We start from the raw sequence: 15,400 nt of genomic DNA on the forward strand, positions 1-15,400 counted from the left end.
TCTCTCTCCTACACATAGATTTTATATCTATCTCGCTCACTCCCCGCTCCCCTGCAAACTATCCCAAAAATCGAGTAGTATGACAAAAAGATTCAAAGAGGGAGGTCACGCTCACGTCACGCTATTAAGCGGTTTCATTCTGTCCACGCTTTTGGATACCTTCGCGTAATATTAATATCAAGTAAGTATTTTAAATATATTTGTTGACATTTTATAGAAACAAGAAAGATTGTTACCATTGAAACGCATAGTAAGAGACATAATCAATTCAGATAACCTAAAAATCGCAAATCGATTAACATGAATGGTATCGATTTTCTGACAGACGAATGATTTTCAACGGAGTGATTGAATAATTTTTGAATTAAATTTCAGAAATACATTTATTTAGTCGAAAAGCGGTTTTATCTTATACTTTTCCTATATGTTTACAGTATAGGTTAGGTACCTATACAGTATCAGTTTTAACTTTGTAAGCAAGCAGAATCATATTTAACTTTTTGTAGGCTATGGAAACAGCAAAGTCTCAAAAGAAAACCAGGGAAGACATTTTTGAAGCCAAAAGAAAAGCTAGCCGAATACGTCATGTAAAACCAGTTTTTCCTTCCCGTGGCTGCAATCCATTTTTCTTTTACGACCGGATCATGTGGGAAACTATAAGAAAGAGTGTTTTTAAACGTTATACTTATGTTGTATATGATTAAAATTATAATATTTTCACCACACCAACTGATAAAAACTCTTGATTATTTGAAAACGGATAGCAAAAATTTCATTTTATCCACAAGAGTGCAAAGTATTTAAAAAAAATGTAACTTGATGTCATAAGCTAGCTGGTAGAATTTACTAATATGTAAATGATAATTTTGAATCATACATATTGAATAAATTGATGGATTTTATTTAAGTAATTTGATATTTCATAGTGAGTAATTCGATTCAATTCGTGTTGGTGTAGTGAAAAATAATTGTGTTTTACTCGGTGGCAAAGTTTGTTCAACCTTCGTGCCTTGAAACCCTCACAACGCTCAAGATTCCACTTCTCGAACCACCACTTCGCGGTTTAATATTGGAATGTTTCGCTTGCTCGAGTATCAATATTGGCACGTGCGGTTAAACAACAACTTTGCTCCTTGTAAAACAAATACGTAACTATTTTATTAAAATTAGAACACGAGTATATTTTTATTAATAACTACTAAATTGTGTTTTGTAATAGACAATAGTGTTTATCATTCGTCTGTTCGATTATCGATTACAAACGATTATTGATATTTATTGTAGAACGAACAACACTAGTCGCTAAATTTGACGGACGAATGAGAAATGGGCTGTACTACGAAGTCGAAGCGATACGCGAGAGTATCGCTAGTCTCATATTCATCATCTCTTTAACACACATGGTCGATCAAACGCTTAAAGCAAACGCAGCAATGCAATGTAAACGCCGGTTTGTAACGTAATTCTATAGTTACTTAGGTACATCCTTGGACGCATAAATAAAAATACGGAAAAAATGATTAAAAATGAATTCACGCACAATATTATTTAAAAATTACTTACGTGTGATGGGAAATATGTTTTTGTTTTTGTGCGCTGGAAATATTTGGGCTGGTGCAGTTAATTATCATGCAATGAGGCATTTTGTATTTTTTTTCTTACGTGCGGCTGCAACAGCTGACGTATGTGGACTGTCATTAGAAATGGCCATCTCAGTGGCTGCCACTGAGTTCGGACACGCGAAGTAGATACATTTGCTTCTTCTAGTGTATATTCATTTCTATGGTATTTCTAATCGTTTGCCGAGCACTAGTGAAAATGAAGCCTTAGCCTCAGTTATTAAACCAGACTAATGCATCTATTCGTACTTTAGCGATTTAAAAAAGTACGGCATAACATTATATTGTTTATCACAAGCCTGCTTGCCTGCTAGGTAACGTACAAGCCACCTTACAGTGGTTTTACTTGTGAACTTGTATTTCAGGGTTCTTAGAGGCAACGAGAATATAAACGAGAACAGACTTTATGATGCTAATTCATTCACTCGACCGCCTTTAAAACTATGGCATATTGTCAGAGTTTTTAAATAAATTACTTGGCAACTATAAAATATTTATTTAAAAAGTAAAAACTTGGTTTACGTTTCTCTGAATCATTAATTACTTCAGTCGCTTAAGTTACTCCGTGTTTTAAATTGAAAATGTTTGCTCTTTTAAAACCTCATTAAATATTACTAGATTTAATTATTTTTTTGTTTTAAGGACCGAGAGATATTTTTTTTTACTTAAAACCACACAGGTTCATTGAAATTAACTTTTTTATTTTGCTAGCCTCAACGACCTTTGGGTTTGTGGGGTCATTCTCTTTAAAAAGAAGTACTATATACTTATGTATTTTAAGGTAACAGTATGTTCAGAATATTTGAATATAAAAACAGAATCTATTTTAATCACAATCTTTAGAAAACTATGCCGGTAGAGGAGTCACGTTTGCAAAAATCAATAGAATTAATGACCATAACATTCTGACACAGTTTTTCATACAACTAGTCCTCATTTTCTTCCGTGGATATTGGAATTATTATTTGTCTTCACACAATTAAATGTAAGTAATTCAGTCATATCTACATATGCCTCTATATTTCATATTTTTTTTAAATTTGGTTATTGTAAAAATTACAATCGAAAAACTGATTTCATTCAATAAAATAAATGTTAACTCTCATAAACAAACGATTAGAAATAGTTATTTATGTGACATAAGATAAAAATTATTTTTCATCACACCCGCACTTTAAATGAGCTATTGCACGCATGCGGACCGTGAGTTATAGAAAAATCGTTCTTCCAAGGGAATAATGAAATTTCTTGTACCGTACTTAACTTTTTACATCTATTTACATATTTTTTACATTGCGAGTGTGATGAAAAACATTGTGTGTAATTCGGGGAGTATGAATATTACTAACTCGAGTCATTAAATCGCTCCGGCAAGCCGTCGCGATTTAACTTACTCTCGTTACTAATATTCAACTTCCTCCCCTTGTTGCACAATGTACTAATGTATTCTAGGTGTGAACCTTTTCACACCGATCGTATCCGGAACACCACGCTGCGTTCAAAAACCCGGCTTTGCCGATGTCGACGAGAGGACTGCCAGGCTCAAATGGGACTGGGCTGGTCACGTCTGCCGCATGCATCCTGACAGGACGGTGGGCTAGTGTAGCTACCAATTGTATGCCACAAATAGAGCGCGGACGCGGCAGGCCCAGAAGGAGATGGAGGGACGACCTAGACACCTTTCCCACTAACTGGCCGGAAGAGGCACTAAACCGGGAGTCATGGAGGTCAAGGGGACAGACCTTTTCCCAGCAGTGGGACACCATTATAGGATAGCAAAAAAAAAGAGATAAAAATTGCTTAGGTCTTTACTGATATACCTATTTATTAAAGTAATTCTACTACATTAAAATGTCTAATAGTCTACTGGAATACTGATGTTCAGCACTACAGCCTCACGTATATTTTGCTTTATGTTGTACAAAATCACAGTCCACTGCCCTATTTAAGACGATACAGGAGGGGTCGATTCTCCATACAAACGCTCTCGACTATTTCCTCCCTGGTTTTTGAAGGAAGAACAATGATGTTTTCAAAACGGATTATTATTATTTTTATCTGTGTCGGACCGTTTTGATTTTTTTGATATTCTTATTTTTAAAGACGCTAGAGCCCATCAAAATTTTCCAAAAACGGCCTTATTGATTATGGCGTAGAAAAGGTGTGGTATTCAAAACTGGTCACAATTACACACAGATTATTTTATTTTTTATTCAGATTCTCAAATTTTGTTACGATTGATCAAAGAGGATCGAGTATTATAGAGAGTTACTGTCGAGGTAAAAAGTGCATATCTCTTGACACAGGCTTGAAACTTTTGAACCTCAGTTTTGACAATTTGGCCCATATTCTTAGCTTGATATGTTTTAAAATGTCAAATATTAATATTAGCGCCGTCTAGCTGAGCGTACCCCAAAGGTGTAATGCCATAGATGGCATGATGCCATAGATGAATACCATATAGAAAAAGGTACGGTGTCACCGTACCTTTTTCTATATGGTACTGAGGTACGTTTTTTTCTTAAACTTTATCTGTCTATACGGAGTTATATATGTCTTTGCGATTGATTAAGTTTTGAGGGAGAAAATAGTCGAGAGTGGAACCTCGATTTTAAAAGATTTTTTCGCAATATATCTTTTAACTGAGTTGTTCTTAATGGATTTTTTTTTCGATAAATCTAGTTAATAACACTAGTATATTAAATTAGAATTCCCAAATTGAAAGGGGGCTCCTTTCCATTTTAGTGTTTTCGCTCCTGTAGCGTCTTAAAACGCTGCACACGGTCCGGCGCATTTCCAACAGCCGTTACATTCTGAATCCTTCGTGCAGCCGACGTACCAGTAACTCTGGGAGTAGGACTTGGTCGTGTAACACCAGTTGTGTCCCCACGCGTAGTGGTCGCTCTGGTCGCATCCAGCCCAACAATAACTTTCATAACATCCATATGCCTTGTGACATCCACTGGGATTAAAGATCCTATCTCCAATGGCGGCTCCGAGATCAAACACATTGTTTCTTTCTTGATACCCGAGGTCTATGGCCATGTCTATCTTGTCCGATTGTGGATAGGCAAACGAAAAACCTATCAAAACGAAGAACAAAATAATTGGTGCTACTTTCATTTTTGCGTGGATCTGAAAATAATAATGTATACATTTTTATAATAAGTTACCTGACACTGCTTTGAGATTATCTAGCTCTTAAGAACTACTTAAAACAATCATTGATGATAAGGCTTATTACAGAGTCGAGGACTATTTGACAGACAAACACACATGGCCCGAACCAGAAACTACAAAAAACTTTCCGGTCCCATAGTGGATGGCCCCTCCAACTGAGGGGGGACTGAAATCTTCTCGAGGCTGAGGCGTGGGGTTAGAGCCGGCGTAGCTTTATTTGACGTTCATATGCGCATTGTAATATGCCTACTTGACGTCTACGGGTATGTCTTTTTAACCCCCGACGCAATAACGACGGGGTGTTACTACTACTACCGGGGGACTAGTTTGACGTGTCTGTCTGTGTGTGTATCTGTCTGTCTGTCTATGTGTGTGTCTGTCTGTGGCGTCGTAGCTCCCGAACGGATGGACCGATTTAGATTTAGTTATTTTTGTCTGAAATCTGAGTTAATCGGGAGTGTTCTTAGCCATGTTTCATGAAAATCGGTCTACAATGTCGCGGTCGGGGGTTTTACAAAATTTTAATTTTGTGGTTAGGATATTTGTGGCAGTGATTTGGCTGTTGACGCAGTGTCAGCGAATGAGCTAAACAGTAGACAATAAAAATACTATTTCACATACTTGATTTAACCACAAAAAATGCAAAAGGAGTTGAAAATAGATGCAGAAAAAATCTTTTGAATACAATGTCTCAACTTAAAATTAACTATCTCTTAAGACTGATCAAGCGATTAGGCATCAATAATTGCCGGGTAATCTGCTTGTAAAGTATATTATAATTTAAGATTCAAGCACAAATAAATATATCGTCACTACTTTGAAAAAATCTCGTATCTCACACTGCTCCTCAAAGACAAAATGTAGTAAGTCTATATGCATTCCATACATACTTAATACATTTTTCTCTTCATTTAATGAAGAAGAACATTTTTTTTAAAGTAGTGCCGATATGGTTTTCTGGCTTTGATTACTTCTTATACCCGTGAGAGATAAAAAGAGGGAGTATTTTGCCTAGCAACGGGATACCTTAGTCGATAGTACAAAAATACATACCTAATCATAATGACAACAATTAAAATAACTTACTGTTTTATTATGTCTCCTTAAAAAAGTCTTTAGAGTTCAGCTACTCGAGAAGCACTGTACAATTTTCGAAAAGTTTCTGCTATTTATCTAGAGCCGTGAGTAACGGGTGATTCACTGTTTTTAACAATGGATCACCTCTTTAATAGATACAAATTCCCGTTGTTAAAGCATCATTGCTAGAAGGCATCACACGTTGGTGTCCATGGGTATTTCCAACTTCAAAATTCCCGGGATATATCAAAACTCAATCTTTCGCGTGTACAAACACTACAAACTAGGTACAAACATTGGTGAATTTTTGGTATCTGTCAGGTATAAAATATTTTTATAAGTACTTATTAGAAATTAAAACTAATTTACTACCGTGAAAACCCCCGTGATACAACCATTTGTTAATTTAATCTCAAAATCAAGGTTTTAAGATATAAATGATTGAAAAATAAAAAAGATTGATCATGACACTGAGATCCGTAAGTTCTTGTTGAAGATAGTTATATTTAGGACCGGTCGGTCCAAATTGTTGATATACACAAATAAGAGTTTTGAATGATTCACGGTTATTTTCATTAGACTTATATTGACCGGGATATAGACCGTGATTACCTTTTTGATTTTTGTCGAGCTCCCGATATTTCGACGCAGTTGCATGCATCATGATCACGGAAAACTGACGAAAGCGGGTGGATGTTAAAGTTGTATAGACAGCGCGCGATCTACCCTCCTTCGCGCGCGTCGGCTGCGTTTGGACAGACCATCGAGTGTGAACGCGACCAGTGGTAACGCTGAAAGTGAACGCAGCCGATATCGCCGTGTCTCTTTTATTTGCACGGGTGTGCTTATCTTTTGTTCGTTTTTATAGCCGATAGCTGATAGCTTACTAGCTCGCGATGGGACCAGTGCCTAATCAGTCCCCCGCGGCATCGGTGACAGCTTCCCTCAAAATATTAAACGTCACAATTTAAAGCTGCTTGTCATTTACCCGTGCCGTGGCTTCCGATAATTATTGTACATTTAGAACTACAACGCCGTACACTGAGAGAAAATACAAATAGTTTCATGTTCGTTCAACAAGTTTTTTGGTTAAAATAGCGCCTACGTGCTCTTTGGTTCAAACAACAAGCTACTTGTCATTTGAATCGGCAATATATTTGAATCAACAAGTCGATTTTATAACAACAACCTGACACATATTGTTTTAAACATACGTTTGGCTGATTCAAACGGATAAACCGCAAAAAGTCGAACTTGTTAAATTCACAATGCAAATTTCTCTCAGTGTAAAAGACTATAAACGTTCAATTTGTCCCTTTCTATTAAACTAATACGTCGGAAAAGGACAAACGAATTTTACCGGCTTGATAACTTTAGTGAACGTTTATGAAAAGGGGGGAAATAGAAATAACTTAATGATGAGAGTGTTAAGATTTTACTTATGAGACTTTGGAGGGAATATGGACCATCGAAAAAAAAATACACAATAGGAACGGGCTTAGAACTGATTCCTATTAGCTTTTTACGTAGAGCAATGTAACGCAAGCAACGTAAACTAGTTAAAACGTATATTTGGGAATTCAAAAGGAATCGGGAAAGCAGGACCGAAACTACCTTAAATAATACGTAAAACAAGGCTTGTCCGAAGCCGGTTTTAAAAAAGCATTATTCTAATAATAAAAGTAATTTTTACCTCGTGTGGTGACGGGTTAAGAATTTCACCACCCCCTTTCTTCCCGTGGGTGTCGTAGAAGTCGACTGTGGGATATGGGTTAAATTGTGGCGTAGGCGAGAGGCTGGCAACCTGTCACTGCAATGTCACAATTTGGATTTCTTTCAACCCCTTTTTGCCAAGAGTGGCACTGAAACTTAGGAGTTCATGTGCTCTGCCTACCCCTTTATGGGATACAGGCGTGGTTATATGTATGTATGTATGTAAAAGTAATTTTGCAACAAAAAATTACCACTCACAACGGTCATTTACAATTTGGCGCAGATAGATTTCGGGTTTCATTTTCTTTTAAAAATTACAATGCTGTCATGACTACCACACGTCACACGATCACTAACATGATTCAAGCGATCAAGTATTGATCATACACCAAATAACAACAAAAAAACTATTTCCTTCATTACCATTACGTCAGTACAAATTCAACTTTTTCAAACAGTTTCCATTCATTACCATTCCACGCCAATCAAAATGAGACTTTTTCAAACTGAAGCGCAAATTATTGCGGTGCATTGTATTGAAAGCCAATGTCGTTTGTACACTGCGCCATTGCAGTGGCCGCCGACAAACTTCGACTGCGTCCAGCGTGGACCTTAGCGGATGAAAATGAGGGTGTTTTTTGGCTTGGTGGAGTTTGATATTGGTAATGTTCGGTAGAATAGCAATACCGTGACCGCGCATACATTACATTATTATACATTTAAAACACCCGGCGTCGATTTATTAATTTAACGTGATCGCGGAGATTATCTCGTTGATAACCCGATGGTGATATTGTAGTTATGAATGGGGTATTTATATTTAATGATTTTTGGGCGACTTTTAACCGATTTTGATAGGTTTAAATGTGGAAGTATTTAAAAATTTATCCTTTATTTATTTGCGTACTTGTTCGTATTCGTAAATATTTAAATACCCACTGCAGATACCTATTTATAGCAGCCACTGGTTATTTTTATTTTATTTTTAAGTTCGCCTTGACAGTAAAGTAGTTATTTGACAGTATAACTTTTTACTTTTACCTGACAAGCCAATTTCGTCTATCAAATTTATGATAGTCAGTGATCCGATAAAAACTAAACATATTTATAAAAAGATGAAAATAAAAAAATATTATAGGACAATGGACATTCTTACACAGATTGACTGAGTCCCACGGTAAGCTCATGAAAGCTTGTATTGTGGGTACTTAGACAACGATATGCATAATATACAAATACTTATATACATAGAAAACATCCATGACTCAGGAACAAAAAATATCTGAATAAGAACTTCAAAACTACCAACATACCAATTATAAACTAAACATACCTACTCCGAAAACCTGTAAACAAGTTAAAACAGTTCACTTTTGCTGCACGTTAGTATTTTCTTAATATTACTAAACTTCATTAATAACTAATAACTCAGAAAACCCTCCCGTGAAAGTAGCAGCTTAATAAAATTTCAAGAAGAATGCTTCAGTGCTATTTAGCAGAACGCGGCGCCTGTTCTAACGCGTAATAAACATTCCGAGCGAGCATCTTGCAGAAACTAGTTTATTAACACACTCGTTCTACGACACGGTTACTATTGTATCCAACCTCATTTTTTTTTGCGACTATAAAAAGTTTTCTTTTTATTGATTTGGTGACATTTCGCTATGAAACCCGTGAAAGTAGCAGCTTAATAAAATTTCAAGAAGAATGCTTCAGTGCTATTTAGCAGAACGCGGCGCCTGTTCTAACGCGTAATAAACATTCCGAGCGAGCATCTTGCAGAAACTAGTTTATTAACACACTCGTTCTACGACACGGTTACTATTGTATCCAACCTCATTTTTCCTTTGCGACTATAAAAAGTTTTCTTTTTATTGATTTGGTGACATTTCGCTATGTAAAGCTTGTTAGCGATGCGCTCTAATACATACCCATACATACAAACATACAATCACGCCTTTATCCCATATACCGGCAGGGGTAGGCAGAGCATATGAAACAACATAAGTTTCAGTGCCAATCTTGGCAAGGGGTTGAAAGAAAACAAAATTGTGACATTGCAGTGACAGGTTGCCAGCATCTCGACTGCGCTACACCACAGTTTAAGCCATATCCCACAGACGACTTCTACGACAATCACGGGAAGAAAGGGGGTGGTGAAATTCTTAGCCCGTCACCACCCGAGTTCTCTTAAATATAGGATTTAATTATTTAAAAACTCCAAAATTTCAGTAATTTACATTGAATGTGCCCAGAATGCAAACGATTATCTAAATTGGTCATCGGAGCGTAAGCGTCAAGTGCGTCGCACGCTTTAAGTAGTGGGGAGCAAGCCGTCGCGTAATATCCATAAAATATATAGGTAGGTACAGTCGACTACAAACAGATATATCCACTTTTTCACCTTATTGCATTGTAATAAGGTGAAAAAGTCTCTTTGCAGTCGACTGTACGTAATTTTTCACACTCGTATCATTACGCTACGTATAGAGGTAGACGTTTTGTCTTTCATAGCAAAGACATACAGTAAGATTAGTATCGTCGTAGCATTACCTACGGCATCATACGCAATGCTACGACGTGCGCTCTCGTTCTACGCGTTTCTTCTACGCTACGGGTGCTAAAAAGGCCTACGGAGCCTTTAGTTAGGAGCAGTGATTTAGGGCACAAGTACTAAATATGTGATAGACAATTGTTAGGACCTAAACTATCCTAGCCAGAGCTAACCAAAAACAATGGTGAATATAAATCGCCAATTCAATAAATAAATAAATAAATAAATAAATAAATAAATATTATAGGACTTCTTACACAGATTGACGGAGTCCCACGGTAAGCTGAAGAAGGCTTGTGTTTTGGGTACTCAGACAACGATATATATAAATAAAATGACGACCGGTTTAGCCTAGTCAGTAGTGACCCTGCCTGCTACGCCGCGGTCCCGGGTTCGAATCCCGGTAAGGGCATTTATTTGTGTGACGAGCACAGATATTTGTTCCTGAGTCATGGATGTTTTCTATGTATTTAAGTATTTGTATATTATATATATCGTTGTCTGAGTACCCATAACACAAGCTTTCTTGAGCTTACCGTGGGACTCAGTCAATCTGTGTAAGAATGTCCTATAATATTTATTATTTATTTATTTATTTATTTATTTAAAATAAAAAAGAGCCCTTTATTTCTTTAATTTTTTATAAGTTTTCTGATACGCTAATTTATATTAATGTAAATTACTAAATTCAAGAACCCCGTTTTCACAGGTGAAGGCCTCCTCCAAAGCCTTCCATGTATCTCTATCCTTGGCCACTTGTATCCAATTTGGCCCGGCAGTTTTGGTGATGTCGTGTTGTATAACGATATATATAATATACAAATACTTATACATAAAAACATCCATGACTCAGAAACAACTATCTCTGCTTATCACACAAATAAATGCCCTTACTGGGATTCGAACCAAACTGGTTTAGAAAGAGACAAAATGTAGCATATGTCCCTCTCCACCCCTCCAACTATCTCCACTTAAAAAATCACGTCAATTCGTCGCTCCGTTTTGCCGTGAAAGACGGACAAACAAACAGACACACACACTTTCCCATTTATAATATTAGTAAGGATTATTGACCATGAACTCACAGATTCCTAAAGTAGCAACACGACAAGACAAATGCACAGAGCAGTAATAAAAATGACATTATTATCACAATATCTCCAGCTGCATTACCTGCTTGTCAGCGGAATTGCCTCCATTTATAAGGAGGCACGAAGTACCCGAGGCAAGGATGACGCTTTTTATTAGGTTGTTGGCCTATTAATTTAACAGCTGCGGTTTATTAGTGGAAAAAAAACCGTTTTATGTGAACTGTTAAAACGTGTTTTAAGTTATTGCTTTCGCCTATCGTTTTCACAGAAGGTCACACAGAAAGAAAGTTTTTAGTACTTTTTTCAAGGCGTTTTAATAAACTTGTTTTTGGTAACTTGATGTATATGACATTATGATATGTTTTGTACAACGTTTATTTGAAAACAAAATCGCTATGTGTACATTTTACACATGACGATGTACGTGAACCGAAATTAAATCGCTATGTATCCAAATTCTGGAAAATTAATGATATTGTAAAATTTTACGGGAGAATATTTTTGTTTTCTTTATTAGTATTATGTGAAACATATTGATGTATTATAAAAAATATAAGTTTAACAAATATATTACAGATAGGGAAATAAACAGTTTTTTTTTTGGTCTCATAAAAAGTAGCTTAAAATTACATAGCGATTTTTAATTCGCTCCGACCTTTTTATATGTATTGTAATGATAAAATGTATACTTTAAGAACTCAACATACCTATTATTGTTGTACCTCACATATTTTTGATTGTTGTCTCATAAAGTGTCAGTCCCTAGACAAACATGACAAAGTCTGATCTATTTTGAAACGTCTGCCAATTAAGAAACTTCTTATAAAATTAAAAGTTTAGATTTAAATATCAAAAGCGTCATAAAATGCGATAGCTTAAAAGCCGAAATGAGGAAAGATTTTCAGGAATCAAAAGGAAAACAGCGACTGCTGGACGAAAACTACCGCCTTCAAATTACCAATTGAGATATATTATCTCTAAACTCATTAACAAATACCGGCCAGTATAATGTTATACATATTAGCCAACTACAAACCAGGGTCGCGGATCTCATTACACCACTCATCCTGAGCGCTCACGGAGTGGTTTTGTCTCATCACTTGACACTATAACGTCATAACTACACTCGCACATTTATGAATTATACACCTTCGGATTTACACATTTAAATTGATTATTGTTTAACAAAGTACAAATACATATGACGTGGGAAATATACTGAGATTTCGTATTTGCCTGGGCACCTTAGCAACATCACAACCGCTAACACATCGTGGCTAGCTCTCTCTATTGCTCTTCTCGGTACCTACGTAGACGTAGCCAAATGAACACACACTAACGATAATATTATCGTTATTGTAGCTAGCTAGCCAGACTTGTCTCTGCGTCCAGAGTCTAGCGTCAACGTCAATTTCACACAATAATTTTTAAATCGGGACTAAACCCCTCGAACGCCTCGTTCTAGATCTGCCACAGACAATTTAAACTGTAATTAACAAGTTTAGGCACTGGTCCCACCGCGAGCTACTAAGCTATGAGCTATCGGCTATAAAAACGAACAAAAGACTCCCGTGGAAATAAAAGAGACAGCGATTTTGATAGCTCACCGCTGGGCGAGTAACTATAAACAACGCCGTGTCTCTTTTATTTGCACGGGAGTGCTTATCTTTTGTTCGTTTTTATAGCCGATAGCTCATAGCTTACTAGCTCTTGGTGGGATCAGTGCCTTAATAAGGTAGCAATTTTTTGACATCGGCGTTCCAGGGGTTAATCACGTATGACTACATATTAACACTTTCGCTACCAAGAACCCGACTGTCGGGTACACCGCTCGTAGAAGCGTAACCGATTACATGGGTTTCCCCGTATGTAGCGAAAATGTCGTAGCGCCGCGTAGAGCCCGGTTTCGAAAGTGTTAAACTGACCTCCAACGTTTCAGGGACGGCGTTGTCCCCATGGTCTCGGAGAAAACTGGCTTGAAATGACATCAACACCTTCTGACAGCCGCGCGAGTTTTTCGAACTACCCGCACTTGGTCTTTATTATCAAAACTAGCCAGATTGATTGAATCATTAAAGTTTTAATCAGTGATTTCCATTTTAACTAGGCCGGCTGTAGTGGCGCGACAGAGGCAGACTGCGTTTCCATCGCCATCTAGCGGCGACGATTGTGACTTCGGCTAGACAGGAAAACTAGTAAACTCGGCGCACGATAGTTTTTCATTTGCAAATAGTTCTCGGAATATTATTTTCCGCGGTTTTAATAAGGTGTTATTAAAGTTGTTTGTTGAACGAATGTGAATTTCTATGGCGAACATTTTAATTGTGTTCGTTTTACTTTTGTTTTATTGTGCAGAGTTAGTTAATTTCTCCTTTCATAACTTTTGGGTAAATACTATACAACTGGATTTACTTTCATTGATTTGCAACATTACATATTTTGTATAAATTTTATAAAATTGTAGAATAAAACAACTTTTGTACATAATATGTGGTCGTTAACTCCACAGACATAATACGTGGCCTACGATGGAGTGAGCTCGCCCGGAAGATGCCTGTTCACCCTTTATTTGTGTCAGACAACGTCACAGTATAAAATCAGTAATAATTCTTCTAACAAATTTTGCCGCGCGCGATTCGTTCTTGAGTAGCGCCTCGCTACCGAGTCGCGCGCGGCGCGTGCGAAAGAGCCAAATATAGGTGAAAAAAGAAAGTCACCTATTGTATGTGTGAGTGACGTGTTCGAATAGAGAACATATATTTAAAATTAGTAACACAAACAAAACAAACTCCTATTCGAACACATCACTCACACATACAACAGCCGACGTATCATGCTGCCAATTTTATCACTTATTCACGTGGATAAAGCATCCGTCACGCTTTAGCAAGTATATCAGTGTGAGAGTGACAGATGTCTTTCCACGTGGATAAGTAATAAAATTGGCAGCTTGATACGCCGGCTGGTGACTTTCTTAAGTTTTTCACCTATACCGATCGTGTCGCCGCTGCCGAAGATTAACTACTGAGTCGTCCTTATACTGCGACACAGTTTTCCATGGTAGTATTATTGTAATAAACGTATGACGGCTAAACTAGTTACATCATTTATTGGGTACAAAATTATAAATAAAAACAATAATACTAATCATAATTTAAACCTTAATCTAAAAATAAATACCTAACTAAACTAAAAATATTAAAAACTAGGGGAACTCCTTAGGCATGGTGCCGTAGACACTGGCAGCATTTCCTCGCTGAATCGCTAGGCTTATTCTTTGGGCGAGGAAGCTGCCAGCCCTACGGTCACCGCTGACCTCTGACAGTTTTTTGGATAGTTCTTTAAATAAATTTAAGGCGTTCGGACCCCACGGGCCAAGGGTCTCAACGCCAAAAGGTACGAAATTGTATTCGGCGCCAAGACCCTTGTATTTCGTTTTCTTTAATTTTTCGGCCGCTTCAGCCGCTGCGCCGACCTTAAAAGATGTGCCGTGGAGATGAGACGGGGCTAGGGTGTCTACACATGTGGCGTCCCACACCAGTACCCGTCCCAGCTTCCACGGAATTAGTGTCATTCCGTCCGGTCTCTTACCATCATCTCTTAAAATACCGGGGGCTCGAGAAGAGCAGGCACATTGACACTGGCAAGAGACCGGCGGAGGATATCATTGACAGCGGCGTGTCTGGAGAAACGGCCTGCGCTCCTTTGGCAGGAAAGCCCGTGGTGTCCGAAGGCGTCGACGTCAGTGCCACAGGGGCACCTATGTGGAGCACAGACCCGAACGCCGAGTCGCAGGCAGGTAGCAACGCGGAGGGTGTGTGGTTCAAGAAAGGTTCCAGTATTTACCGACGGGAAAGCGTGAAGCCAGGCGCCGGATTCCCTGGCACTTGCAGCTAAAAGTCTCGCGCGTGCTGAACCTGTGCTGCGGCCCAAAAGAGAGTCGTAAATAATTTTGCATTGGATGTCATCCCAGGCCCTTTGTGAATTTAGACTTTCCGGAAAATCCTTACCCGGGCAGGCAATGGCCCAGGCGTTTTTAGACTCCGTTAAAGCAGCAATCTCGTAGTTTGTAGGGCATGCCCTTAGGATTTTACCTACGAGGGTTGCTGAGCTATGAACGGAAGATAAAAACGCCGGGGTAGAGACACTTGAAATTTTGCGGATCC

The 15,400-nt window shown here is 37.8% G+C and overlaps 1 protein-coding gene and 1 long non-coding RNA gene across 2 annotated transcripts in view; one reads left to right on the forward strand and one right to left on the reverse strand.

Annotated features, from left to right (window-relative positions):
- The window catches only part of LOC125226809 (nephrin), a 790,592-nt gene that overhangs the window by 731,283 nt on the left and 43,909 nt on the right, over positions 1-15,400 (reverse strand). The gene's annotated exons all lie outside the window — the stretch shown is intronic.
- LOC125226813 lies at positions 38-588 on the forward strand. The gene is made up of 2 exons (XR_007177129.1): positions 38-181; positions 507-588. It is a non-coding gene; the product is annotated as an uncharacterized LOC125226813 (long non-coding RNA).

The sequence above is a fragment of the Leguminivora glycinivorella genome, chromosome 6, assembly GCF_023078275.1.
Source record: "Leguminivora glycinivorella isolate SPB_JAAS2020 chromosome 6, LegGlyc_1.1, whole genome shotgun sequence".
In the NCBI taxonomy this organism is placed as follows: domain Eukaryota; kingdom Metazoa; phylum Arthropoda; class Insecta; order Lepidoptera; family Tortricidae; genus Leguminivora; species Leguminivora glycinivorella.